The sequence below is a fragment of the Miniopterus natalensis genome, chromosome X (genome assembly GCF_054644295.1).
Source record: "Miniopterus natalensis isolate mMinNat1 chromosome X, mMinNat1.hap1, whole genome shotgun sequence".
Taxonomy (NCBI): Eukaryota; Metazoa; Chordata; class Mammalia; order Chiroptera; family Miniopteridae; genus Miniopterus; species Miniopterus natalensis.
The window spans coordinates 104,034,984-104,060,889 of record NC_142103.1 but is presented as its reverse complement, the minus strand read 5'-3'; the positions used below and the strand labels follow the sequence as shown (position 1 = coordinate 104,060,889).

General features: G+C 51.9%; 1 protein-coding gene across 3 annotated transcripts in view; it reads left to right on the top strand.

The window, feature by feature from the left end:
• TBL1X (transducin beta like 1 X-linked) overlaps positions 1 to 25,906 on the top strand; it is a 103,568-nt gene that overhangs the window by 50,589 nt on the left and 27,073 nt on the right. The window lies entirely within an intron of this gene.

Here is a 25,906-nt window from a genome sequence, read left to right as displayed (position 1 = left end):
TCTCTGGTGTGGGTTTGATCCTCAGTGACTGCAAGGCGAGGCTCCCTTTGAGAGAGGAATGGTAGATGCCTACGTCACCTGGGAGCCCAGGCCCGGGCAAGGCTGTCCAGGTGCCCAGTGGAAAAGCAAGATCTCGGGTCTGCTCAGTCTGGCGAGGTTGAAGAGAGTCTGTACCCTGGGCCCCGTGGCAGCCAGCTGGGGGGTTGCAGGAGAGGCCCCCCCCCCCCAGTGAGGGAGGGTCTTAGTACCTACAGAATGTAGGCAGGTGAGCAGGCCTTGCAGGACTGTTGAAAGTGGTGGCAAAGTGGTTCGGGGTTAGAGCGTTGGCCTGTGGACTACAGGGTCGTGGGTTTGATTCCAGCCAAGGGCATGTACCTTGGTTGTAGGCTCGATCCCCGGCCCTGGTCAGGGCAAGTGCGTCATGGACCCAAGGTCTGTGGGTGGTGCCTGCAGCGTGGACCCAAGGTCTGTGGGTGGTGCCTGCAGCGTGGACCCCAGGTCTGTTGGGTGGTCCCTTCCCAGAACTTGGCCAGAACAGACTTCATGTTGGGTGAAGTGATGAAATTCTTAATATTAACCACTAAACCTGCCCCCACTTCTCACTTCCCAGCCCCCCAAACCAAAGCACTGCGGGCCGAGGTGGCCCTGACGCTGGGACATGCGAGTCATCAGTGTCCTGATTAGTTATACGAACGCGTCTGAGGCTGAGGTTGCGATTTAGCTGAACTGAGTGGGAGCAGACAGGACCCCCAGAGGTGGAGGGCTGAACCGGAGCTCCGTGGGGGCCATGAGGTGAAAAGGGGTGCTGCAGGGGGACAGGGTCGCCTGTGACCAGATGCAGGGACGGGTTTGGCAGGCACAGGGGCCCTGTCCTAATGGAGTAGAATCGGCCGCTGCTTTTAGGAGATTACATCTTTACTGCATCTATTATCAGGGTGCGCAGACAGCTTGCAAAACCAATAATATCGATGACAATGAAAAAATGAAAACCCTGATGCTTTTGTTCCACGAACCTCATTTTTTATCCTGTTGGCAGAAACCGCAGGTTTAAGTAGGACCGATGTGCCTACAACTTAATAAGACAGTTTTCCTGGGGCTTAAATTGAAATCATTCCCCAAAGTAAGCTCCCTTGCAAACCCAACGCCCCAGGGGGATTTCAGATCACAGTCAACGCGAAATTCCTCGGAGCAGGCACTTTGTTATGGTTTCAGGCAGTTTATTGTTCTCCCCCCGCCAAATATTTGCGAGTATGTGAATTACCCTGTGTGCCAACCACAGAAAGTAAAACCACAGAGAAGGGGAGGGATAAATTCCTTTTCAGCGGAGAGTGGAAGCATCCTGTTATAACAGAATCCATCTCAACAACAGAAAGACGCAGGAAAGTGTAACAGGTCTGAAATGAGCAACTTCTGTGTCCCGCACCCTTGTGTGACTGCGGGACCCTCTCAGAGGAGTCATCGCAGGCCCTGGTCTGGTGTGGTTTTTAGTTGGGTTTTTTTTGGTGAATCTTTACCCGAGGATATTTTTTCCATTGATTTTTTTAGAAAGAGTGAAAGGAGGGGAGTAGAGAGAGAGACCCATCGATTGGTTGCCTCCCACATGGGCCCCGACTGTGGGCGGGGGTTGAACCTGCAGACCACGTACGTGCCCTTGGTCGGGAATCGAACACGTGCCCTTTCGGTGCTTGGGCCGACGCGCTAAGGGAGCCACGCTGGCCGGGGTGCAGGCACTGGCCTTGAATTGGGCACGGTGGGAGCCTCAGGCCACCTGGCCGTGGGCAGCAGGCGCAAGGCCCCAGGATTTCAGCTCTGCCTCTTGGAGGGCCTGGCTGTCACGTTTCCTGCATCAGTGCTCACTGATAGAGCTGGAAATTGGAACCAGAATAATGAGATTGGCTCTGCAGACGCCCTACGTGAGCTCCGAAGGGAGTTAATTGAAAGCAGGCCCGAGTGTTCCTGCGAGGCCCGGGGGGACCCGTGGGGAGTGACCGCCGAGGGGCTGTTGTCCTGTTCCTGCACCCAGCGCAGGGTCCAGCAGGGACACGTCCCATCCTCATATTCCACTGCCGGGGAAATTCTGTGTTTTCTCCTACCCGGTGGGAGGCTGAGCTGCGTGCAACAGGGAGGACCAGTGAGCGGGTTCAACGAGAATGCTGTTTCCAACTGTGTCCTCCCAGCACCTGCCTTTTCGTTTCTGCACATTTCCTCCAGCCCTTTCCCCTGGGTAAAGCCCCAGAGGAGGGAACACAGAGTCATTGTTTCCTGCTGCTGGGTTTTCAGTGTTTGCAAGGAAATCCAGGAAGCACGCGGGGGAGACAGAGATGACTGAGGGAATCTTCCTGTGGGTTCCTGAAGATACAGAACCTTGCTAGTCCTGGCTGTGAAGTCAGTAAAAGTCACATATATGGCCCTGCCGGTGCGGCTGAGTTGGTTGAGTGTCATCCTGCGCACCGGGAGGTTGCCAGTTCAATTCCCGGTCAGGGCACATGCCCAGGTTGTGAGCTCGATCCCCAGTGCAGGAGGCAGCTGATGAATGTCTCTCTGTCGTCAATGTTTCTCTCTCCATCTCTGAAATCAATAAAAACCTATTTTTTAAAAGTCACATACATGCTCAGTGAGGAGCTTTCTGGGACTCCGGTTTGCATGGAAGGGGGATTTTTGCCCCCCAGAAAACACTTGGCCATGTCGAAATACGTGTTTGGTTGTCCTCGCTGGGGACGTGCTCCTGACACCTGGTGGGCGGAGACCAGGGCTGCGGCTCACCAGCCCGCAGTGCACAGGATCCCCCTCCGCAGAGAAAGACCTGGCCCCAAAGGCCCGTGGTGCCCAGGCCGAGAAACCTGCTCTAGGGTACTTGTCACTTGCTGGCGCTGTAGGAAGCGTTTGTTATCTGCCAAAAGATGGTCTCCTTGGTGAGGGCCAAGTCCCTGGACCAGCCAGAGGTGCGGGAATCCAGATTCTGAAAGAAAGTTGGAAATCTGAGGGTCAACTCAAAGGAAGCCGACTGCACGCAGAAGGAATGAGACTCCCCTGAGAGCTGGGGAGGCCACCGGCCCCCGCCTCACGGTCCTAGCTGTGTTTCTTTTTTTTTTTCATTCCGATTCCACCCGGGCTTCTCCTGAAGGATGCCCGATTTCATTTCTTCCCAGTGCAGTTTCGGTAAGCTGGAGCCGAGCACTCCCTGCGGAGGGATTACGAGAGTCAGGCGGAGCCTTTGCTAAATAAATGTATCAAGAAATGTCAACATCTTTGCAAGAATGTGGCTAACCATTTCCCGGAGCATTGCCGGAGGCCTGTAACCAGTAACTGGGGCTTCAGTTACACTGATGCAATGTTTCAAGGTTCCCAGCCAGGATAGTCAGGCCCTTAATTATTGCTTCAGAGCAGCAAGTGGAGGTTTAAAGAGGGTTTTCTTGGTAGCTTTAAGAGTATCTCCCATGTTACGGTCACACCGCCCGGCGCGGCCCACGTTACGTTGATTAGGGTTATTGGCAGGTGTCTTTGCGAGCAGTTTCCCGCCCTCGGAGGATTCCACGGGCTTGTCCAGGGAAAGCGCCCCGCAGTGCTGGCGGGCGCTTCAGCAGATGTTCTGCCAGTTCGATGATGTTATCCTCCGCCCGTCCTCGTTTGATAACGCAAAGCAGATCCCCGAATGGCACGGCCCGCTGTCTGCCTTTCTTTTCTCAGATGTCATGATCTCTGTCCCAATTTACTGCTTTTCCTGGTCCCAGCTGATGTAAGCTGTCTCTTACTGTTGATATATTTAAGTATTTTCACAATAAATCCTTGTTATCCTGAAATGTGTGTATTCATTCCAGGATGATCTGCTCACTGCTGGCTTTGTGCTGGTTATTGCTATTGAAATGATAGTGGGAGTGCAGAGAACAGAGCAGCTGGTGCCCAGAGGGGATGCAAAGCCCCGCCCCTCCTGTAAGGCCCCGCCCCTTCCACAAGACCACGCCCCTTCAGGCCTGGAGGACCTGGGCTCCTACTGGGTGATAAGGGGATGCAAAGCCCCGCCCCTTCTGCAAGGCCACGCCCCTTCTGCAAAAGCCCCGCCCCTCCTTCAGGCCTGGAGGACCTGGGCTCCTACTGGGTGATGAGGGGATGCAAAGCCCTGCCCATTCCACCAAGTCCAGCTCCTTCTGCTGGGGCTGGAGGACCTTGGCTTCTGCTAGGTGATGAAGGGATGCAAAGCCCCGCCCCTTCTGCAAGGCCACGCCCCTTCTGCAAAGCCACGCCCCTTCCCCTGGGCCTGGAGGACCCTGGGCTTCTCCTGCTGTGTGAGGGTGGGTTCTGGGGCTGCACCGGCCTGCTGGCCTTAGGGAGGTCCCTCTAAGCCAGAGCACAGTGATGAAGAGGAGATTTCTGGAGTTCAGAGGACGATGCCCTTGGCTGAGAGTGTGACCTCCTAGGACATGTCTGGGAAATGGGCTCTTTGTGGTGTAGCTGGGACAAGGCAAAATGCCCAGGGGATCAGGGCTGGCGTAGAGGATGGGCGGGGGACCAGCCTGCTCCTTTATTAATGAATAAAACCAAGTCACTTGGTCACCTGAAGGACAGCTGTGATTTTATTTTGGTCATCGGATTTTATTTTTTTAAATCATCACCCAAGGATATGTTTTTATTGATTTTTAGGGTGAGGGGAGAGAGAGAGAGAAGCTTAGGTGTGAGAGAGACACATCGATTGGTTGCCACCCACGTGTGCCCTGACTGGGGTCAGGAATCAAACTGGCAACCCAGGTACATGCCCTTGATTGGGAATCAAACCGGACACCCCTCAAGGCCCAGTGCTGACACTCTAACCCCTGAGCCACACCAGCCAGGGCTAGGCGTGAAGTTTAAAAAACAACAACTTGAAAGTATTGCAGTAAAGAGGCTCCCATGTGGCCAACCCTCTAAAGATGAGTAGCCACAGAAAACAAGAGTCGGCAAAGTTGACCGTTCACCTAGACCGACATTTCTTAGAGGGGGACAATGTCTGGAGGCATGTTTGGTTGGCACAGCTGGGTGTGAGGGTGCTGCTGGCATCTAGGGGGTGGCTGCCTGGGAATCCTACAGGGCACAGGATGCCCCACTGCAAAGAATTACCCACACAGTGCAGGCCAGGAGCACCCTCCTGTGCCACTGTGACAACCCCCAGTGTCCCCAGACATCCCCGAAATACTCGCCCCTGTTTGGGAACCATCGCCCTAAACTCCAAGGCTCTGAAGCCGCTCTCACCCTGGCCTCTTGAGTTCAGCGACGTAAAGGGGCCCCTCTGAGCTGGCAGGGCCAGAGATAGCGCCCCGAGTTCTCGTGCCTCAAGGTCATGACCACCCTCCATGGACTCAGCGCCCCGGTTCCGTCGTGGTCTCTGGAAACACACAGGGGTAGCGTCTCAGGGTAGCCTGTCCGGTTTGCGTGAGTCTTACGTTATCTCAGATGCCATCTTCAAGTCGTTCGTGGAGACGGGTGGACGCGCGACGTATGCTTGCACGAGAGTGGAGAAGAATGAAAAGTCGTCATAGATCTTTGCTGATGGAAGCCCACGTGCAGACCAGGTGATCTCCAAGGGTCACGTAATGACCCGTAGTCTGCCCCGAGCTGTCCTGCCGCCGTGTGTCCCCTCACTAAAGTGACACGAGGTGCGGGTGTCCGGGCCTGGCAGAGAGCCGATGGAATCGCGAACAGTCTCCGTGCGTGTCCCCTGAGCCTTTTGGGGAAGACGTGGGAAGAGGCCCCGTGGCCTGTGGTTTCCTGTAACCCTCGCTGTTGCTGGAGCATCCAGTTATAAATAATTGGGGAGAGGCTGTCAATTTGTGACATTGCTTCCCAAATATTTATAAGGAAAAAGTCATAAATGAGACTAGTCGTTAAGAGAACTGAGCCCCGGCCAGTTTGGCTCCGTGGTTAGAGCGTCGCCGGCTGAGGGTCCTGGGCTCGATCCCTGGCCCCGGTCCGGAGGCAACCTATCGATGTGTCTCTCTCTCTCTGAAAAAACAATGGGAAAAATACCCTTGAATGAGAATTTAAAAAACCAGAAGATGATTGAGACCTAAGTAGACCGAAGATTCAGGGGAAAACAAGTTAGAAGTCCGGATTCAACGCCGATCCAAGGAGAGGAAGTGTGTTTTAAAAGCCTCGGGCTCTATGCCTAGCTGCCGCTTTGTTTTCGGTGCGGGTTTATCTGTTTCCGGGGCCTCTGCCACTCAAGTTCCCATTGACGCCACCGAATCCCTGGCCTTTCGTTTTCTTTATGAAATTCCGTGAGTGTTTTTGCTCCCAAGATATTCATTTGGGACAATAGTGAGTGCCCGCTGTCTCACGGCCCTCCCGCCCACACGCATAATCAGCCACCCACTGCCCCGAATCCCTCCGAAATGGCAAAAGTCACCGGCAGGGACAGAGTGCTTTTATTTAAAAAAAAAAAAAAAGAAAGAAAGAAATGCACAACATGCCGAAAATGTATGGGGACGTTTTCGCTCAAGCAGTCCCTGAGCCCAGTATGTCCTTTTGTTGAGGTCGTCAATCCCCAGCCAAGGATATTTTTTCCGTTGATTTTTAGAGAGTGTGGAAGGGAGGGAGGGAAGCAGCGGGGGGGGGGGGGGGGGGCATCGATGTGAGACAGACACACTGACTGGTTGCCTCTCACGTTTACCCCAACCAGGGCCGGGGATGAGCCCTTGACCGGGAATCGAACCCGAGACCCTTCGGTGCACGGGCCAGTGCTCTAACCACTGACTCACTCACGTATTCTTATCTGTGGACAAAGTGTAGACCATCTTCATGGGGAATCATCTTTTTTTAAGGTTTGGGGAGCCCTATATCCAAAACCAAATTTTGGGTTACAGACAAGTCATTGAATCAGTTGGGCCGGACGCGGTGACTCGGCCAGAGGTTTGCACAAGGAAAGAGCAGACGGTAAACGCAAGAAGACTAGAGACTTGCAAGGGGACCGTCTGAAAATGACCAGTGGGCTCCCTAGAGAAACTCAGGCGCGGGGCTCACAGCCTCGGCCAGGGGAGCCACGTGCTCTGTGTGTCCCTGCGTCTCTCTCTGTGGCGACCGAACCCCACTGAGAGAGCCCCCCCTCCACCGGCACCTGCAGGGCACTTCTGCCAACCGGACCGTGTGCCGTCGACCATGAGACAACCGTCTCATTCACAGTGTTATGGGTTGAGTTGTGTTCCCCCCAATAGACGTCCCAGTCCTAACCCCTGGTAACCCCACAATGCGGCCTCATGTGGAAAGAGGGTCTTCGCAGAAGGAGCTAAGTTAACCGAAGTACAGCATCCCTCCTCCCGTCCGTTTCCATGAACCGAGGAGACGCCACCCGGGGCCTGGGTGCGTTGAATGGACTCGCGCATGTGCAGAGACCGGGTCCAGGGCGAGCACACGCGCACCCGGCGGTTCCTGGAATTCGCGCAGTGACGTCAGACTCGTGGCACCAGACAGAAACTGGACTTCTGCTTTGGAGGGAAAAAAAAAATCTAAACTCTGTTACATGAGGTCATATAAGGAGCTTAAAGCCGCAAAGGGACTCTTCTTTCAGGTGACTCTCTCCCCTGGGAATGTAGAACAGGCCACAGCTCCTCGCAGCCGTAGGTCAGGAATTTGCTAAAGTAAATGAGGCGCGTTTAGGATTTACCTCCTGGTAAATCAACAGCTTTAAGCAGGAACTTTCCTCTCGTCTAATAAAAAGACCCGTCTGTCCCGTTTGGACACGGGAGTGTTTCGCCGAGGGGAGGACGTTATTTGCTGGGTGTTTCGGGGGAAATACCAGTCTGGTTCCTAAGCTGCATAAATCTGGGGGGTGAACGGTGTCCCCACTGAGACCCAGAGGTTACCAAACGAGACGTGTTTGATGGTGGCAGGATGGATCCCTTTCTTGGCCGGGTCTTTTTGTTTGTGCGTTTGCTTTAGAAAGGTCGCGGCTTCACGGTACCGTGTGTGCGCGTTTCCTCCTGGCTGCCGAGGCTAATGATTTTCGACGGGTTGAAGATTTGCGGCGATGCAAACGCATTATTGTTGGTTCTGCCACAGTAACAGCTGTTGACCCGGATGGGGTTGGTTTGTTTATCTACCTGTCCGGGCGTCCTATCCAGAGAAGCAGGCGACTGCGTGGGTCCCGGGGACCGCGGCTTCTGCCACGGGTCCCCCAGAGTTGCTCACAGCCGGCTCAGCTGGAAGACTGAGACCCGTCGCTACCCAGTTCCTCAGAAGGCGCGGGGTAAATTAGGGACACATAGAAATGACAGTTACGTGATTTTAAAATTTTATTAGAAATATTTTAGCGCTGGCCGGTGTGGCTCAGTTGGTTAGAGCATCGTCTGGATCCCCAAAAGGTGCTGGGTTCAATTCCCGGTCAGGGCACATACCCAGGTTGCAGGTTCGAGCCCCAGTCGGGACGCATGCAGGAGGCAATCGATCAATGTTTCTCTCTCTCTGCCCCCCTTTCTCTGTCTAAAATCAATTTAAAACAACACAATATTTTAGACTTTTTCAGGTTTCACCCATTTTACCAAAATGTCTTGTTTTGTCCCAGGATCCCATGCAGGACACGCCTTTGAATGCAGGCGTCACGTCTCCTTGTTTCTTCGGGCTGGGCCGGTTTCTCAGGCGGTCCCTGTGTTTCGTGACCCCGAACGTTCCAAGAAGCCCTGGTCATGAGTTTTGCTGGCCTTCCCTCAGCTCGGGCCTCTGTTTTTACACGATTAGACTGGGGTGAAGGGGGTTTGGGGACCAAGTGCCTTCTGATGACCTCATATCTGGGGGGATGCTGTCAGCAGGACCTACCTCTGAGGAGTTGAACTTGATCCCTGCGTGAGGTGATGAGAGCCGGTGTCTCCGCTCTCACGTCACGGGTTTTCCTTCCCATGCACTGCCCTTCAAGGCCCAGACTCGGCCCCCCCCCCGGGACTGGCTTTATTTTACGTGAAAGTGTGTGCGGGCCGCCTTACACACCGGGAGCTTTTTCTTGGACTGTGGATCCAATCATTCTAGTCTGGGGCCAACTTTCCTCAGGCCCTGTACCCAGGCTGCACCCCGGCAGTTCCCACGGTTGGTTTCGGAAAAGTCGAGTGGGGGGTTTAAGGAGATTTGCCAAACCCTCCTCGGGCAGAATCCACACGTGTAAAAACGTCCACTGGTGTGAGCGGGTTTGGGGCCAGTTGACACCTTGGTCTGTTTGTTTGTTTGTTTGTTTCTTTAAGTGTTTTTTTGTTGTTAATTCTCACCTGAGGATATATGTTTTTTCCTGTTTTTTTTTTTTTTAATATATCCTTATTGATTTCAGAGAGAGGAAGGGAGAGGGAGACAGAGAGAAACATCCATGATGAGAGAGTCACGGATCGGCTGCCTCCTGCACGGCCCCGACTGGGGATCGAGCCCACAACCCGGGCATGTGCCCTGACTGGGACTCGAACCCCGATCGCCTGGATCCTAGGTCGATGCTCAACCACTGAGCCACGCCCGGCCGGGCTCCTATTGCTTTTCAAGAAAGACTGGAAGGGGAGGGGGAGAGACACAGATGGGACAGACACACATTGGTTGCCTCCCGCACGAGGCCCGACTAGGGCCAGGGATTCAACCTGCCACCCAGGTATGTGCTCTTGACCGGCGGTCAAACCAGCAGCCTCGGTGCGTGGGCCAGCGTGCGGCCACTGGGCAGCACTGGCCAGGCGACACCCCGACACCTTGAAGTAAGCAGGTAACTGGATCAGGCGGAAAGGCCTCGGGCCCGGGAAGGGAGGGGCGCCAACCCCGTGAGCTCCAGGCCCGGTGGGCGGCTGTCAGCGCGTCGGCAGAATCGGCGTCTTGGTTAATTCAGCAGGAAGGTCGGGGGGGGGGGGGCCGTGCTGAGAGCCGTCCTTCACGTAGTATTTTTAGAAGCAGCAAATATCAACCGTAAATATTTAATGTTGTGTTTATAGACGTTAGCATCCTAAAACCGTAAGGAGGTGACTCGGAGGTGGGTGAGTGTCCGTGTACCTGCGGGGGCAAAGAATCCCCAGCAGGGCGGGGCGCCCCGTGGAGGGACGGCCTCTCTGGCGGCCGTAGAGGAGCGACTAGGTCCACAGCTGCCCCATCGACACTGGCCAGAGGAGGAGTCCGTGATTGTTCTCTGCTTGCCAGGCTTTCGTAACTCTTTCCTGATTTTATTTTATTTTATTTTATTTTATTTTATTATTTTTATTTTATTTTATTTTTATTTTTATTTTATTTTATTTATTTTATTTATTTTATTTATTTTATTTTATTTTATTTATTTTATTTATTTTATTTTAATTTTAAATTTTATTATGATTTTAAAACTCATGTGCTAGCCAGGCCGGTGTGGCTCAGTGATTGGGCCTCGACCTATGAACCAGGAGGTCCCGGTTCGATTCCCGGTCAGGACACATGCCTGGGTTCCGGGCTTAATCCCCAGTCAAGGGTGTGCAGGAGGCAGCCGATCAATGACCGTCTCACTGATGTTTCTTTTTTTTTTTTTTAATATATCTTTATTGATTTCAGAGAGAGGAAAGGAGAGGGAGAGAGAGACAGAAACATCAATGATGAGAGAGTCATTGATCGAGCCCGCAACCCGGGCCTGTGCCCTGACCGGGAATCGAACCCCAATCGCCTGGATCCCAGGTCGACGCTTAACCGCTGAGCCACGCCCGGCCGGGCTCACTGATGTTTCTATCTCTCTCTTTCTCTTCTCTGTTCTCTGAATTCAATAAATGTATTTTTTTTAAAAAATAAAAATAATGCGTTGTGAGCAATTTCAAAACAAAAAATTAAGCCTGGAAAGAAAGCGACGCCCCCTAAACCCCCCCATCGCGGTTCCCCATCCGTGTTTGGTATGTTTGTGTGTGTGACAAACTGTGTATTCGGCTTATAGCACCTGTGTTCCCCTCAACCTCGCAGTCGGCGTTTCACCGCCTGGGAACGTCTACGGGAAGTGTTTCTGAGCCTGCGTCCGCGTCTGTGTAGCACGGCAAGGACAGTTACAGACACAGCTTCCGGTCTGTACCTTAGGCTGGGCCGCTGGAAGCCAGGGCCCGTCGCCGAATGGCTTTCCAGAAAGGCTGTGCCAGTTGTCTCCTATTGCCGGGGGCAGGGGACGGTCCCCGCAGACAGCGCCCGTGGCTGTGGCCAGCCTGCCGAGACCGCGGGGCATCCCTTTTTCCTGTTTCTCTGGTTGCTAACGAGGTGGCATGTTTCCTCCTGTGCGTCCGTCGCTCACGTTTTGTTTTCTGTGAATTACATCGTCTGGCTCAAAGGCACATCTCAGTTTGCGCGCCGCACTTTGCGGTTTCACTTCAGGATTCCGACGCGGAGCCCCCACTGCGGTCCTGCTCCCAGGGGCGCGTGTCCTCGGGCGTCCGGCCACTGCGGTCCTGCTCCCAGGGGCGCGTGTCCTCGGGTGTCCGGCCGCCTCTCCCTGAAGGCACCGGCGCCGTGGAGCGTTGTGACCGCTTGTTAACGGGACCGGGTGCGCTTGAATGGCATGCGGGTGCGTGGAGTTGGCTCCTCTCATGTGTTCGGTACTGTGCTTATCAAAAGACAGTGTTTTTGTGGAACGAGAGCTGCGGGGAAAAGCACAGATTATGTTAGCCGATAAAAGATTTTAAAAAAGAATGTGAGTGTCAGTTGGCAAGCTTCTGTGTTCCTAGTTGTCATGATCCCAAGGTGACTGTTTCCCAGGCCTGTGTGCTCGTGTACCAATGGGGGTGGGTGACATACGTCCTGTTGTGCACATGAGTTCGCTCAGCATCTGTTATGTGACAGCCCCGGGCGGTCCTTGAGGCATCGAGTTGTTGACTGAGGAGAGGAGGGTTTGTCTTCTGCGAGGCTCTGCGGTCATCACTCGGACTTGCCCGCCTCCGCTGTTACATTCCCCTTTACGGGTTTATAACGTCACGCCCAGAGCTTTCCGAGTATCTTCCAGTTCTCTCTTTGTAGTGTTTAAGTATAATTTTTAATTTTTATTTACTTTTATGGATTCCAGAGACAGAGGAAAGGAGAGGGAGAGAGGGATGGAAACATCAATGATAAGGGAGTCATTGACCGGCACGCCCCCCACTGGGGATGGAGCCCGCAACCCGGGCATGTGCCCCGACCGGGAATTGAACTGTGACCTCCTGGTTCATAGGTCAGCTCAACCACTGAGCCACACCGGCCAGACTATTTTTTATTTTTTTGTTAATTCTCTGGAGAAAGCTTTCCAAGCTTTGAGATGGATGGGGAGGGAGAAGGTGATTCAGAAACTGTTGATACTTACTAAAAACAAGTGCCGTGATACTTTCGGGGTGGGGTGCCTGTCGTTTTACCAAATAGCAGGTGCAGCTTCTTCGTGATGTTTGTCTATTTTTGCTTGCAGGTATGTTGACGAGGTGGCGTTCTAGCCAGGACTGGGAGGAATCATTTCCTGCCAGGTTTCGGTAAATGAGCTAAGCCCTGGAGAAATGCTCTTATTTCTTTAATACCGGGCATCTTCCCAGGACTCAGGATGCATTTTACCCCCCACAGAATCGTTTTCTTTTTTCTCCCCTGTGCCAGATGCACAGAAAAAGTAAAAAGCGCTCTTGCTGTGTTGCATAAATTTCTACCCCACGCAATGACTTGCTTCTCCTTAATGCCAACCCGTCTTATGGGTGGCTTTTAAATTAGTTCAACAGAGAAGTCACAGTGGTCATAATATTCCTCTTGGTCAAACAAGGACGGTCAGGTGTTGACTGTGTCACCGTTGGTGAGATGCAGGCCGCTCCCGGGTGCTCGATGCCCAGCCATCGGGAGGCCGTGATTTACGATGCTTATGGGGGGTGGGACTGAATGAAATCTGAGAGTGAGTGGCAGCTGGAAAGGTGAGGATGGGACGTTACCTCTGAAAGGAGATTTAATATAAGATAATAGCAAGCCCTGGCCCTGCGCTCAGTGGTCAGAAGTTGGCCCGTGCACTGAAGGGGGTCGGGTTCGATTCCCGGTCAAGGGCATGTACCTGGGTTGCAGGTTCGATCCCCAGCCCCACTTGGGGCGTGTGCGGGAGGCAGCCAATCCATGTGTCTCTCACATCAATCTCTCTGCCTGCCTGCCTTCCACTCTCTCTAAAAATCAATGGAAAAAATATCCTCGGGTGAAGATTGACAAAAAAAAGTAAAAACAAACCAGTGAAATTAACATTGCAATATATTTTAATCTACATCAGGTTACTATTGCAATATGTATTTTAATATATAACAACTCAATCAAGTATTCTGTTTTATCCTGTATAGAAAAAAAATCATTTTGACAAGTGATCTATTTTTTTAAATAAGATACACAATATATTAAGTGTTCTTTCTTTTCTTTTGTACTGTCTGCGAAATTGTGCGTAACTTAAATTTATGGTATGTCTCAATCACATCGGCCAGTCCAGGCTTGAGACACCAAGCTCCAATGTCAGTCTACAATTAGGGAAATCAATTCATAATTTCAAAAATAATTTTCAAGCAGAGTCATCCTGTTTTTAGAAAGGGATCATTTTAAACTTGGACAGTTTGTGGGTATTTATCTGTTTGAAATTGGTCGGGGAAAAATGTGGGCACACGATTAAAAGATTGGCATGGGGACCCATCAAAGCGGAATTGCGTGGCTCCCTCCATCCTGCAGATACGATCAAAGGATGTTAGCTGCTGGGGCCTCTTAGTAACCACGGTGACCTGTGCTGTCCACTGCGGTGGCCGCGGGCCACGGGGATCTGGGGATCGCCCAGAATGTGGCCAGTGTCACTGAGGAACAGACTGCAAAATTTTATTTCCTTTTAATTGATTTAAATTTCAACATCACTCCTTGAGTCATTGGGAAGCTTTTTAAGCTTGTTGGGAACCGCATGGGTATGTGAATCTGTGTTTTCTTTTTAAATTTATCTTTACTGTTGAAAGTATTTCAAGTGTCCCCCTTTTTCCCCCATGGATTCCCCTGCACCCCCCGGCCTCCACCTCGCTATTGTCTGCGTCCAGGCGTTATGTGGTAGCAGTCAGGTGTTTCCAGCGAAAATTCGGTTTTCTAGTTGAGCTGTGTCCTAAGTGGAAAATACATAGATTTGTGAAGAGTGCACAGGAAATAGGAATATAGAAGATTTCAGTAACTTTTTATGGGGAGTACATGTGGAAATTATGCTTTTGGGGATCTCTTGGGTTAAATGTAAATATATTATGAAAATTCACTTCACACGGGTCTGTGTTTTTAAATTTTAAAACCATATATAAGCGCACCTTCCGTTTTTGTTGGACAGCTCAGATCTCCATCACAGTTCTCACCTAACAGAGGAAGGAAGTAGCACTTGACGTGACAGACTCTCGGTTGGTGACTAAACCCAACACTCAGCTAACCCACAGATATTTTCTTAAATCCTCACACGAAGGTATGTTTTTATTGATTTTAGAGAGAGAGGAAGTGGGGGGGGGGGTCAGGAGACAGAGAGGGAGAGAAACATCGATGTGAGAGAGAAACACCAATCGGTTGCCTCCTGTATGTGCCCCAACCAGGGATCGAACCCACAACCTTTTGGTGTACAGGGTGACACCCCAACCAACGGAGCCCCCAAGGCAGGGCCCACGGGTATTTATTGAGCACCTACTGCGTGCATTCGGAGTTCTGGATTCAGGAGTCTGGCAGTGAGCGAACCAGACAAAGCACCCTTCCATTCTGCTGTGTGGAAATATGGGCTCTGTATGGTTTAGTGGGTGTGTTGGTGCCAGAAATGAGAGCACGTGAAATTCCGTTGATATTTGCATTTTTATTGCACTTTATCATTTTCAGAGATCGGCACTATTTACCAAAAAGCAGCTACTAACGATCCTGCGCACGCCCAAAACCCGCAAAGAAGAGTCCAGTAAGAGTGTTGAAGTATTGATTGAATATTTTTATGTCATTATGGTATATTTGAATTATTTGTGTATAATGTCGAGCTCTGTAATGGGAAAACTAAAATTCATTTGAATTCCTGTTTGCTTTTGAGACAGATGGAAACGATGTTTTCCTTTACATAATAATAGTACTTGGTTGAAAAAAACAACAAGCCCAGCTGGTGCGTCTCAGTGGTTGAGCGTCGACCCATGAACCAGGAGGTGGCGGGTTCGATTCCCGGTCAGGGCACGTGCCCGGGTTGCGGGCTCGATCCCCAGTCGGGGGCGTGCAGGAGGCAGCCGATCAATGACTTTTTCTTATCATTGATGTTTCTTTCCTCCCTTCTTCTCTCTGTAATCAATTAAAAAAATATTTTTTTAAAAAACAACCTTTTAGCGCACCGTTGGTAATTAGAAAGGTTGTGTAGAAATGGATTCGTCCTGAGGTTGTGTAGAAATGAGCCCACATGCTGCTTCTCCCTGAGCCTGGCTGCATTTGAACTTCTGAGAGGTTTATTGAAGCAGGTTGAGATGGGTGGAGAACGATTTAGGAAAGCGAAGCGGATTGATCGGAGGCCCCGATTGTGCTTTAATAGCACGTCCTGGCCCAATAAGGAACACGTAAACTGTTTTCTCACCGTGGCTGTGCGGTTACAATTTACGCAAATGGAACACTTAACGTTATCAGGAAGCCGTTTGCAGTCATGCTTCCCGGGGAGCTTCGTAAATCACCGTAATTCTTTTCACCCAGTTTATTGGTTCTAAACGGCCCCCTTGACCAGCGGCTGTGATCAGTTTCCACTCAGGGAGAATGGCATTGTCACGCGGAGGTCCGGCCGCGGAGGCCTGGAGGAGATACATGCAGGCAGGCCGCGCGGGGCCAGGGTGCTGCAGGCGGTGAGTTCCCCGTCACAGGCGAGGGTGGCCTTTTACACCCCTGGCGGGCACGTGTGAGCAGAACCGTCTAGGACGAGTGCTTAAATGTGGGCGTCATCTATATGACACCGTTGTGACGAACAGCCGTTAAAATCCAGTAGGATGCCCCGGCCGGTGTGGCTCAGTGGCTAAGCACCATCCCGTGCACCCAAAGGTCCCCGGTTCACTTCCCAGTGAGGGCACAGGCCCGGGTGGCGGGCTGATCCCTAGTCGGGGGCGTGCAGGAGGCAGCCGATCGCTGTTTCTCTCTTGATGATGTTTCCCTCTCTCCTTCCCTCTCCCTTCCTCTCTCTCTAAAATCAATAAAACCATTAAAATTTTTTAAAAATCCAGTAGGAATGGTGCAATGGGGGAGGTGAATGAATAGGTACAAGATACCCTTTTTTAAAAATGTATGTTTTTATTGGTTTTAAGCGTGTTGGACGGAGGACTGCCGAGCGAGGGCGCGCGTGCGGGTTACCTGGGCTCCTGCGCCCGCTCCCTGGGCTGGGCGCGGGTAAGTCGGGGCCTGGAGGCGGCGAGCAGGCCCTGGCCCGGGCAGAAGCCTTCACTAGAACTGGTTGCCATTGATCTTGTGCTTCTTCGGCCTCTCAGTAAAGACGGAGTCTAGTGACTGCGTATGTGTTGGACTCACTCGGCTGGAAGTTTTATGTAGAGTCTCGGTCCTGGGTTTGATTCCAGCCAAGGGCACTTAACTCAGTGGCAGCTCGATTCCCAGCGCCTTTCTCTCGCTCCCTCTCCCCGCCCCACCTCCCTCTCCCCCCTTCCCCCTTCCACTCTCTCTGAAAGGCAATGGGAAAAAAATATCCTCGGGTGAGAATTTTAAAAAATTAAATTAAAATACAGGCCCAGAGAGACCTGAAAGTGGCTCAGGCGTCATCGAGGCGGAAATGCGGTGTTCAGTGGCGTCCTGGGGTTGTGCACGCCTTACTGTAGTCTGCGTTTTTTTTAAGTTCACGTATTTGCCCACTCACCTGTACGCACGAAGCTGTTTATTAAGTTCCCTTTCTCGTCGGACACGAAGCTGCGCTTTGTGGATACAGAGGGAGCTGGCCCCCCTTTGAGGGTGGCGCTGTGGAGGCCGCTGCCCCCCCCCCGGGCGACGCGGGGAACAGGGAAACGCGGAGCGAGGTACTTTGGTAGTCACGCATGTTCCGTGGGCGGCGACAGGAGGGACTTGGCTGGAGGGGGTCCCGCGCACTAGAGGGAAGGAGACATGACTTGAAGTCTGAACGACGCAGCTGGGAAGAACCAGAGGGAACAGCGTGTGCCAAGGGCGGGTCCCAGCCGTGTGCGAGGGACCGGCCACACGGTTCTGCGGCACATGATACTAGCAGTGATGACGCTGGACTTGGAACCACGCAGTGGCTCCCGCCCCGCTGGCAGGCGGCTGGCTGCTGGGAGCGGGAGGGACTGTGGCTGCTCCAGGCAGGCCCCAGGCAGGATGCAGTCTCCCGTCCCACTAGGTAGCTGGGCAGAGGGAGCAAGAAGAAAGCAGATTCAGGGCAGCCTTTGGCACATATAGACGGGCAAATGCCCTGGGCCAAGGAGCCAGGCTCTGGCATGTGACCCTGGGTGTGGCACTGAGTTGAGGGAGGTGTTGGTTACCGGAGGAGGGACCTGCGGGTGTGGATGTGGGTGTGGGCGGGTGGGCGAAAGGCTCCATGTCCATGTCCTGTGTTGGAGATGCCCGTTGGATGTTTGGGTGGACACGTCCTGCAGGCGTGTGGCGCCGGGAGGGACTGGATGAGTTTCGTGGACAGGTGGGCAGAAGCGTGGTCCTGCCCGGAGACACGCCTCGCAGCCCACGGGAGGTGCCTGAAAGTCACCGAGATGCCTTTCAGAAACAGAAGTGCCCCAAAGTGTCCAAGTCGTTAGATAACAGCTTGCGTTGTCTTAGATTTTCAAGCTCGTAGATCAGAATTTGGTGAGTCTGCCATCCGGGGAACTTTTTGAGAGAAAATGTGTTAATGTCACGTTACTAACTGCCCTTCCCCTTTTTAAAAACTGATTTTAGAGAGGGAGGAAGTGGGGGAGAGGGAGACAGACAGAAACAACCACCAGCTGCCGCCCATATGCACCCTGACCGGGAATCAAGCCCGCAGCCTGGGTAGTGCCCTGACTGGGACTCGAACCCGAGACCTTCCGGTGCATGGGATTATGCTCCAACCAACTGAGCCCCGCTGGCCAGGGCCCCCCTACCTTTTTTTTTTAATTAAGGAAAACAGCTTCCACTAAGGGTTACGCTTCAGTTTCCTTTCGTCCGACCCCATGGCTTCCGTCCGAGGTGGGGAGCGGTGGCTGAGCCCAGGTCCAGTGGGCCTCCCTACCTGTCCCTTCTCTCGGGCTCCCAGCGTTTCCGCCGACAGCCGGTCACAAGGACACGCAGCAGCGGAACGTGTTCCGTTTTCGAACGACTTTTATGATTAACCTTGATTCAGCAAGAACGTCCGTCCCATTTCCCAACCGCAAAGATTAATGTGGATTTAATTAACCGAAATGGATCACTCTGCTCCCGGGTGGCCGGGTTCTGCCGGGTCAGGAGCTGGCCCGCGGGCTTCCCGCTTTCACTCCCGTTTAGATCCCCCAGAAGCGCCCGGGCTTCTGAGATTGTTCCCAGGCAAGGCCCGGGCTCTGCTGAGAAGCAGCCTCCCGGCGTCGCCTGTGAATGAGACAGCTGAGAGCGCCCCGACTTCCACAGACAAAGGGCGAAACTGGCTCATGCGGGAAGCGACGCTGCTCCCCGACGCGCAGGCTGTGGAGTGAATCGGCGGGCGGCCCATTTGGACCGTCACAGCCACATCCTTCTGAGTTTTCCTTTAATCAACAGCAGGGCCTTTGAAAGAAATAGATTTGTACTGAGGGTTTGTTTTCTTCAAGTTTTTTTTTTTATTATAGGGAAATATACAGGGTGTCCCCCCAAAATGTACACGCACTTTAACAGCTGATAGCTCCATTTTGAAAATGAAACGTATTTTAATAAATACTGCCTTTATCGTTATTGAAAGTGTGCATATGCATTTTGGGGGCACTCCCGATACGTAAGGGAATATTTACTGTTCTTAAACATCTTTAACTGTACGGTTCAGTGGCACTGACTATATTAATCTCCAGAACTTTTTCATTTTCCCGAGTGGAAACTCTGTCCCCATTAAATAATAGCTCTCTTAGTCCCGCCTTCCTCTGGCCCCTGGCACCCACCACTCTACTTCCTGTCTCTGAATTTGACGATTCTAATGAGATTTTTTTTTTTTTTTAAATATATGTTAATTTCAGAGAGAGGAAATGAGTAGGAGAGAGAGAGAGATAGAAACATCAATGATGAGAGAGTCATTGATCGAGCCCGCAACCCCGCGCATGTGCCCTGACCGGGAATCGAGCCCCGATCGCCTGGATCCTAGGTTCACGCTCAACCGCTGAGCCACGCCTGGCCAGGCTGAATTTGACAATTCTAGACACTTCCCATAGCTGGGATCATACAAGATTGGCCCTTCTGTGTCTGGCTTATTTCAGTTTACACCATGTCCTCAAGGTTCTACTTGGTAGCTAACAATTTCATTTTTGTAAAAAAAAAAAAAAGTGTTTTCATTGATGTTTTTTAGGGAGAGAGAGAGAGAGAGAGAAGCATCGATGAGAGAGAAACATCCATCAGCTGCTTCCTGCACACCCCGTCCTGGGGATCGGGCCCAAAACCTAGGCCTGTGTCGTGAATCGAACCTGGTGCCTCCGGATGCATGGCATTATGTTCATCCAGCTGAGCCACACCAGCCAGGGCCAAGTTCATTCTTCTTAAATGCTAAATAACGTTCCATCACATACACACAGCACACTTTATCCCTCCACCTGTCTGTGGATATCGGGGTGGTTTCCATCTTTTGGCTACTGTGAGTGATGTTGCCGTGAACCTTGGGTGTAAATACCTGTTCGGGACCCTTTTTTTCCCAGTTCTTGTAGGTGTGTGCCTAGAAGTGGGATGGGTGGATCACATGGCAATTCTGTGTTTAATTTCTTGAGGAACATTCGTGCTGTTCTCCTGAAGTTCGTTTTTGAGGAGTCCCTGCGAGATAGGATAGAGATGGAATCTGAGCCTGACTCAAGTTCTCCGACAAAGAGGTAGCAGACTGTGGCCCGCCAGCCAGATTCAGCCCAGTGCCTGCTTTCGTACAGCCGACAAGCTACGGGGTGGATTTTTCATTTGTACATGGTTAGAAAAAAAACACCAAAAAAAAAAACAGGGAAAGAAAAATCATGTCAGGATTACCTGAAAATTCTGTGACACTGCAATGTCATTGTACATAGAGTTTCTTTGAAACACAGAATTCACCCATAGACGTGTGTCGTGTTCGTGACCGTTTCTCTCTGCAAACGTAGAATCGCGCGATCGTAACTGAGACGTGTGTGTCCCAAGAAGCCGAGTGTGTTTAGTCTCTGACCCTTTGAGAATCAGGTGGCCAACCTCCGGTTTGACGAGTCGCAGGTCAGACAAGAACATTCACATCTGTTGGCCGTGTGCACACGAGCTTGCTCAACGGTCTCAGCGGGTCCGTCAAACAAATAGTATCAGGCACACGTTGTTTGTTTGCTTCGTTAATCTTCACCTGAGGATATTTTTCCATTGATTTTAGACAGAATGGAAGGGGAGGAGGGGCAGAAAGAGACACATCAATAGCTTGCCTCCCACACACACCCAGACCGGGGCTGGGATTGGAACCCGTGACCCTTCGGATGCCCTGTGGGCGACGCTCTAATCAATGAGTAACACCAGCTAAGGCTAGGCACACATTTTTTAATTAAAAAAATATATATGTTTTATTGATTTTAGAGAGAGGGAAAGAAATAGAAACATCAGTGATGAGAGAGAATCCTGGATGGGCCGCCTCCTACACGCCCGCTACTAGAGATGGAGCCCACAACCCGGGCATGTGCCCTGACCGGGAATCGAACCAGCGACCTCCTGGTTCGTAGGTCAGCGCTCGAACCACTGAGCCACACCGGCTGGGCGAGGCACACTTATTTAAAAGATGCGGCGGTGAGCTGTGAGGACGTGGTCAGCGCGTGGTGACCTCCACCTCGCAGGCTCCGTTGCCCAGATCCACCGGTAAGAGAAGAGAAAGGAGGCGATGTCCTGGTTTTGATTCCCGTGGGAGGGAGGCGCGGCCGGAACTGCCCTACTTCCTGACACCCCCGCAGTATTCAAGTAACGTGAATTTTTATAGCTCGTTACCATCGCGGCACGCCTGCGTTTGCTTCGGCGAAGTCCTGTCGTTAGATTACAAGCTTCCAGTGTCTACAGAAATGCGCGTTGGTTTAATATTTCTGTTGGACGACATCGTCTCCCAACGCAAAACCCCCGTGTCCTGAGTGACTGGTGTGCTCCAAGCGAACCGGAAAAGTTGGGCCTGTGGCTCGGAGCCGTGAGAAGACCGTAACAGTAGCGTGGTCATTTATTTTATTATTTTTTAAAAATAGGTTTTTATTGCCCGGCTGGGCGTGGCTCAGCGGTTGAGCGTCGACCTGGGATCCAGGCGATCAGGGTTCGATTCCCGGTCAGGGCACAGGCCCGGGTTGCGGGCTCGATCAATGATTCTCTCGTCATTGATGTTTCTGTCTCTCTCTCCCTCTCCTTTCCTCTCTCTGAAATCAATAAAGATATATTAAAAAAAAAAATTAAAAAATATGTTTTGATTGATTTTAGAGTGAGAGGAAGGGAGAGGGAGATGAGTGTCACTGACCGGCTGCCCCCTGCACACCGCTTACTGGGGATCGAGCCCACAACCTGGGCATGTGCCCTGACCGGGAATCGAACTGCAGTCTCCTGGTTCATGGGTCGATGCCCGACCGCTGAGCCACACGGGCCAGGGCTGTGTGATCATTTATTGTGGCTGGGTCCCTGCTGTGTGCTCCTGTGGCTGGTCGTGCCTGGGACACATCCGGGCAAACACACCGTGACAATCCGGCAGCCTAGTTCTTGCATTTATTCGAAGGATTTAAATGACTTTCAAGCTCTTAGAACAGAGCCAGGCAGACAGTCGGTATAATTATGTGATTGGTTTTTAATAACTTTATTTAAGCTGGCGTGACTGATCCCGCTGGATTTCAGAACCATTTTCAGGTGATGCTTACCAAATGCGTGCTAACAACCTGGGAAATATCATGGTGGAGCTGTGCTTGGTGGACATACTCTGTGTGTGGGTTTTTGGGTTTTTTTGGTGAATCTTCACCCGAGGATATTTTTTGCATTGAGTTTTTTTTAGAGAGAGTGGAAGGGAGCGGTGGGGCGAGGGAAAGAGGGAGGGAGAGGACATCGATGTGAGAGAGACACATCGCCTGGTTGCCTACTGCACGCACCCTGACCGGGGCTGGGGATCGAACCTGCAACCTGGGTGTGCGCCCTTGATGGGAACGGAGCCCATTGCCCTGCAGTGCGAGGGCTGACGCTCCAACCGCTGAACCACACCGGCCAGGGCCTGCCTGCCTTTGAACCTCCAGTCGCTTGCCTTCGGGGTTCCTTTGGCTCTGGGTTTCTCTGGCAGCCCCGTGCCCATCGGTGCCCCATCCTCGGGAATGATGCAGAGGCCCTGCTGGAAACAGCCTCTGTCCCCAGGTATCTCTCCCACCCGTCCTTTGCAACGTGTGAGACCCTGAGGGTCGGCGGTGCTGCTGTGACGTCGCTGGGTGGTTCTGGCTGGGGGTCTCTTGAGGGTGCAGACAAGGCGTCTGTCCGCTGGGGCTGCTGTCGTCTGATGGCTTGACGGGGGCTGTGCACTGTGCACTCGGCGGCTCCCTCGCCTGGCGGGGCGGTGGGGCCGCTGTAGGCAGGAGGCCTTAGCACGGCCTCACGCTGGCCTCTCCGCGGGCAGCTAAGGGGATTTCATCACGCAGGTTTGATCCTATTTTAGCAAGAGATGGAGTCGATATTTATAGACTTACGCGTTTCATTTATGATCAGTAAAAGGGCATGTTTAACCTTTTGACTTAGTGATTCCTGAGAGCTTTTTGCTTTGTTTTCTCCACTTGGGCAAGCAAGAGGGGAGCTTTGTAACAACCTACGAACATATTCCTTAGACAGCTCTTCCTAAATCTAAGATCTGTAGGAAAGAAAGTGTTATTTCACCTTCTGAGGTTTCCCAGTGAGAATCAGGCAGAAGTCATGAAGAGACAGACGGAGCGATTCTCCAACCCGTTCTGTTAAATATAAAATGAAGTTTCTCAGCCTCGGCCTTATTGACGTTTTGGGGCCCATCAGTCTTTCTCGCAGGGAGGCTACTCCGTGTGTTGTAGGCTGGTTAGTGGCATCCCTGGTCGCTACCCACTCGATAGCGTGGCATCCCTCACTCCAGCTGTGCCCAGTGTCTCCAGACATCGCCAAATGTCCCCTGGCGCGCAGGGCGCGGCTGTCCCTGGTTGAGAACCGCTGTGTTCAAGTGCGGACACTCTGCAGTGAGCCTGTGCTTGTCTGAGGGATTACATACGTGAGTCATGGTAAAATCGCAGTGTCGGAAGGTACCTGGACAGCCACTGTCCAACCAGCAACTCAAACGTTGGTGCTAAAACCACAGGGGTGGGGGTGGGGGTGGGGGTTTGAATGGCCGCCGGGGCTGAAGGCAAAAAAGTAAAATAGAAGATCCAGCGCCCCTGGTTGCCTGACCGGCTTTGAAGAGCTTCTGTGTGCAGAGTCAGGCGGTTGGGTCCAGGTAGGGCAATTGTCCGCTGTTACCCATCCTTCCCGGCTCTCGCGCATTGGCCGGCCTTGGCTCTGACACTGGCGAGTTCCCGGTGCCCTCCCCTTTGTGGGCCACGAGCTAGACGGTGAGCTTCTGTCCCCAGGTCCCTGTGTTCCCAGGTCACGTGGCCTGTTCCAGCTCAGCCTCCCTCCACCCGCCCTGTTTTTGTCTCTCAGTCCTGGAGAGGACGGTAAAGGTAAACAGGGTGGTTCCCCCGCGAGGTGTTACCCCGACGGATGGGAGACGGGCTCAGTGCTGGTCAGCAGATGCCCAGAGCAGCACTGCTCACTGTAGCCACAAGGCGGACACGAGCAAATGCCCTGTGGCTGGTAAGCGGTGGTCCATCTGCGCGGTGGAATATTACTCAGCCAGGAAAAGGAGCGGGGTACTGATCCTGGCTGCCAGACACAAAAGGGATTGTCCGGTTCCATTTATATGCAGTGTTATCTGCATACCTATAGAGACAGAAGGCAAACTGGTGGCTGCCGGGGGTGGGGGGGTAGATTAGGGAGTGACTGCTTAATGGGTACAGGTTTCCTTTTGGAGCGATGGAGCTATTTTGGAACTTGACACAGGAGGTATTTGCACAACGTTGTTAACGTGCCAAGGGCTTTATAGTGCCTCCGTGTGCGCCAGGCCGTGCCAAGAGCGACAGCTACCAGAAAAGGCGTCCTTTGTACATTGAATATCTTTAAGAATAACGACTATATTGCCTTTGTTAGAGTGTCTTGCATTTCACAGAAATACTCAGCAGCACATAAAGTTTTTGCCGGCACTGTTTATTGATAGCCATTCTGTTTGGGTAGTAATAGCGGGCAAATCAGCAGTGACTGATTGGACGGCCGGATTCCGCATTTTAACATACTGTTTCTAGCAATAAACTAATTAATTTTGATGCGTTGCGTAACCAGAAGAATGTCATTAACCAAAGCCCTGTTTCCCGTTTTTTTTTGGCATTTATAAGACATAGATGATGTTAATTGCGCTTAATGAGTTTGAAAACATATATAAAAGATAGTCTTCGCGTCCAAGACTCTAATTTGTGAGTTGCCATCTGTTTTTGGACCGAAGAATAAGAATTTGATTCTGAAGCTTTTTTTCCCAAACAGCTTGTAATAAGAGCTGTTTATATATTAACCACTTATTGAATTATTATGGATTGTAGTGTTTTCATTGTCAAGCAATTTGGGGCTTTAGCGTGGTGACATCTGCTCATATTTTGACACTTTAGGGTATTTAGCAGTTTCATCATAATTTCTAGTCTAAGAGTTGTAGACAAATGTTTAAATATCATTGTGTGGGGGTTTTTCCCCCAGTGGTAGATTTTTTTTTTAATTGCCCTGGTCGTTTCTTTTGCCTTATATATACTTTTATTATTGTTATTATTAGAGGATGTTTATTAAGATTTTTTTATTGATTTTTAGAGAGAGGAAGGGAGAGGGAGAGAGAGAGAGAAAAACATTGATGTGAGAGTGTTGATATGCCCCCCACCCGGGCTTGAGCCCGCAACCTGGGCACGTGCCCTGACCGGGAATCGAGCCAGCAGCCTTTCGGGGCGCAAGCCCACGACGCTCAACCAACTGAGCCACACCGGCCAGAGCTGATGTTTTTATTTTAAATGTACTGTGTTACCCTTTAAATCTCCTTTCTTTAAACAGCGTAACTATAGACACGGCCGGGCGGGAAGAACTCGAATTGCCTTAAAACATTTCATGAGGTTCCGCCTCATTTCTCTCCTAAGAGGCACCTTCATGCGTATGGATTCGAATTCTGTTGAACCTGGCACCCGTTTTTGTTTTTGTTTTTTTTTAATCACTTAAGAGGATTGAAGGAGAATTTGGAGGACACGGCAGGCGTTTCGTTTCTTGAGTTCTCGAGCTTGTAGATTCATGAGCACAGACTATTTAAACGGTGGGAGGCTGGGTTCGCTCACGGCCCGAGCGTGGCCTGACTGAAGGGGGAGATGGGTCTGATCGGAAGGGTTACCGCGAGATGAAAGCCTGGTGTCGTCCGCAATCAGCCCAGACGGAAGCCCTGGGAGCGCAAGTGCGTGAGCACAAGGACGGGGTGTTGTGCCCGGCCGGCGGGGCTCAGTGGCTGAGCATCGTTCCATGAACCAGGAGGTCGGGGTTCGATTCCCGGTCCGGGCACAGGCCCGGGCTGCGGGCTCGATCCCCAGTCGGGCGGGCAGGAGGCAGCCGACTGATGTTCCTGTCTCATCATTGATGTTTCTATCTGTCTCCCTTCCTCTCTCTGAAATCGATTTTTAAAAAACACACACAAATGCAAGGTTGAGACGTGTCAGTGCCTTTCTTTCGCTGTGTTTTAGGGCGGCCAAAGGGGAACAAAGATTTGCATTGGGTTTCTGTGTCTCTCTGAGCGCGGCGTGTG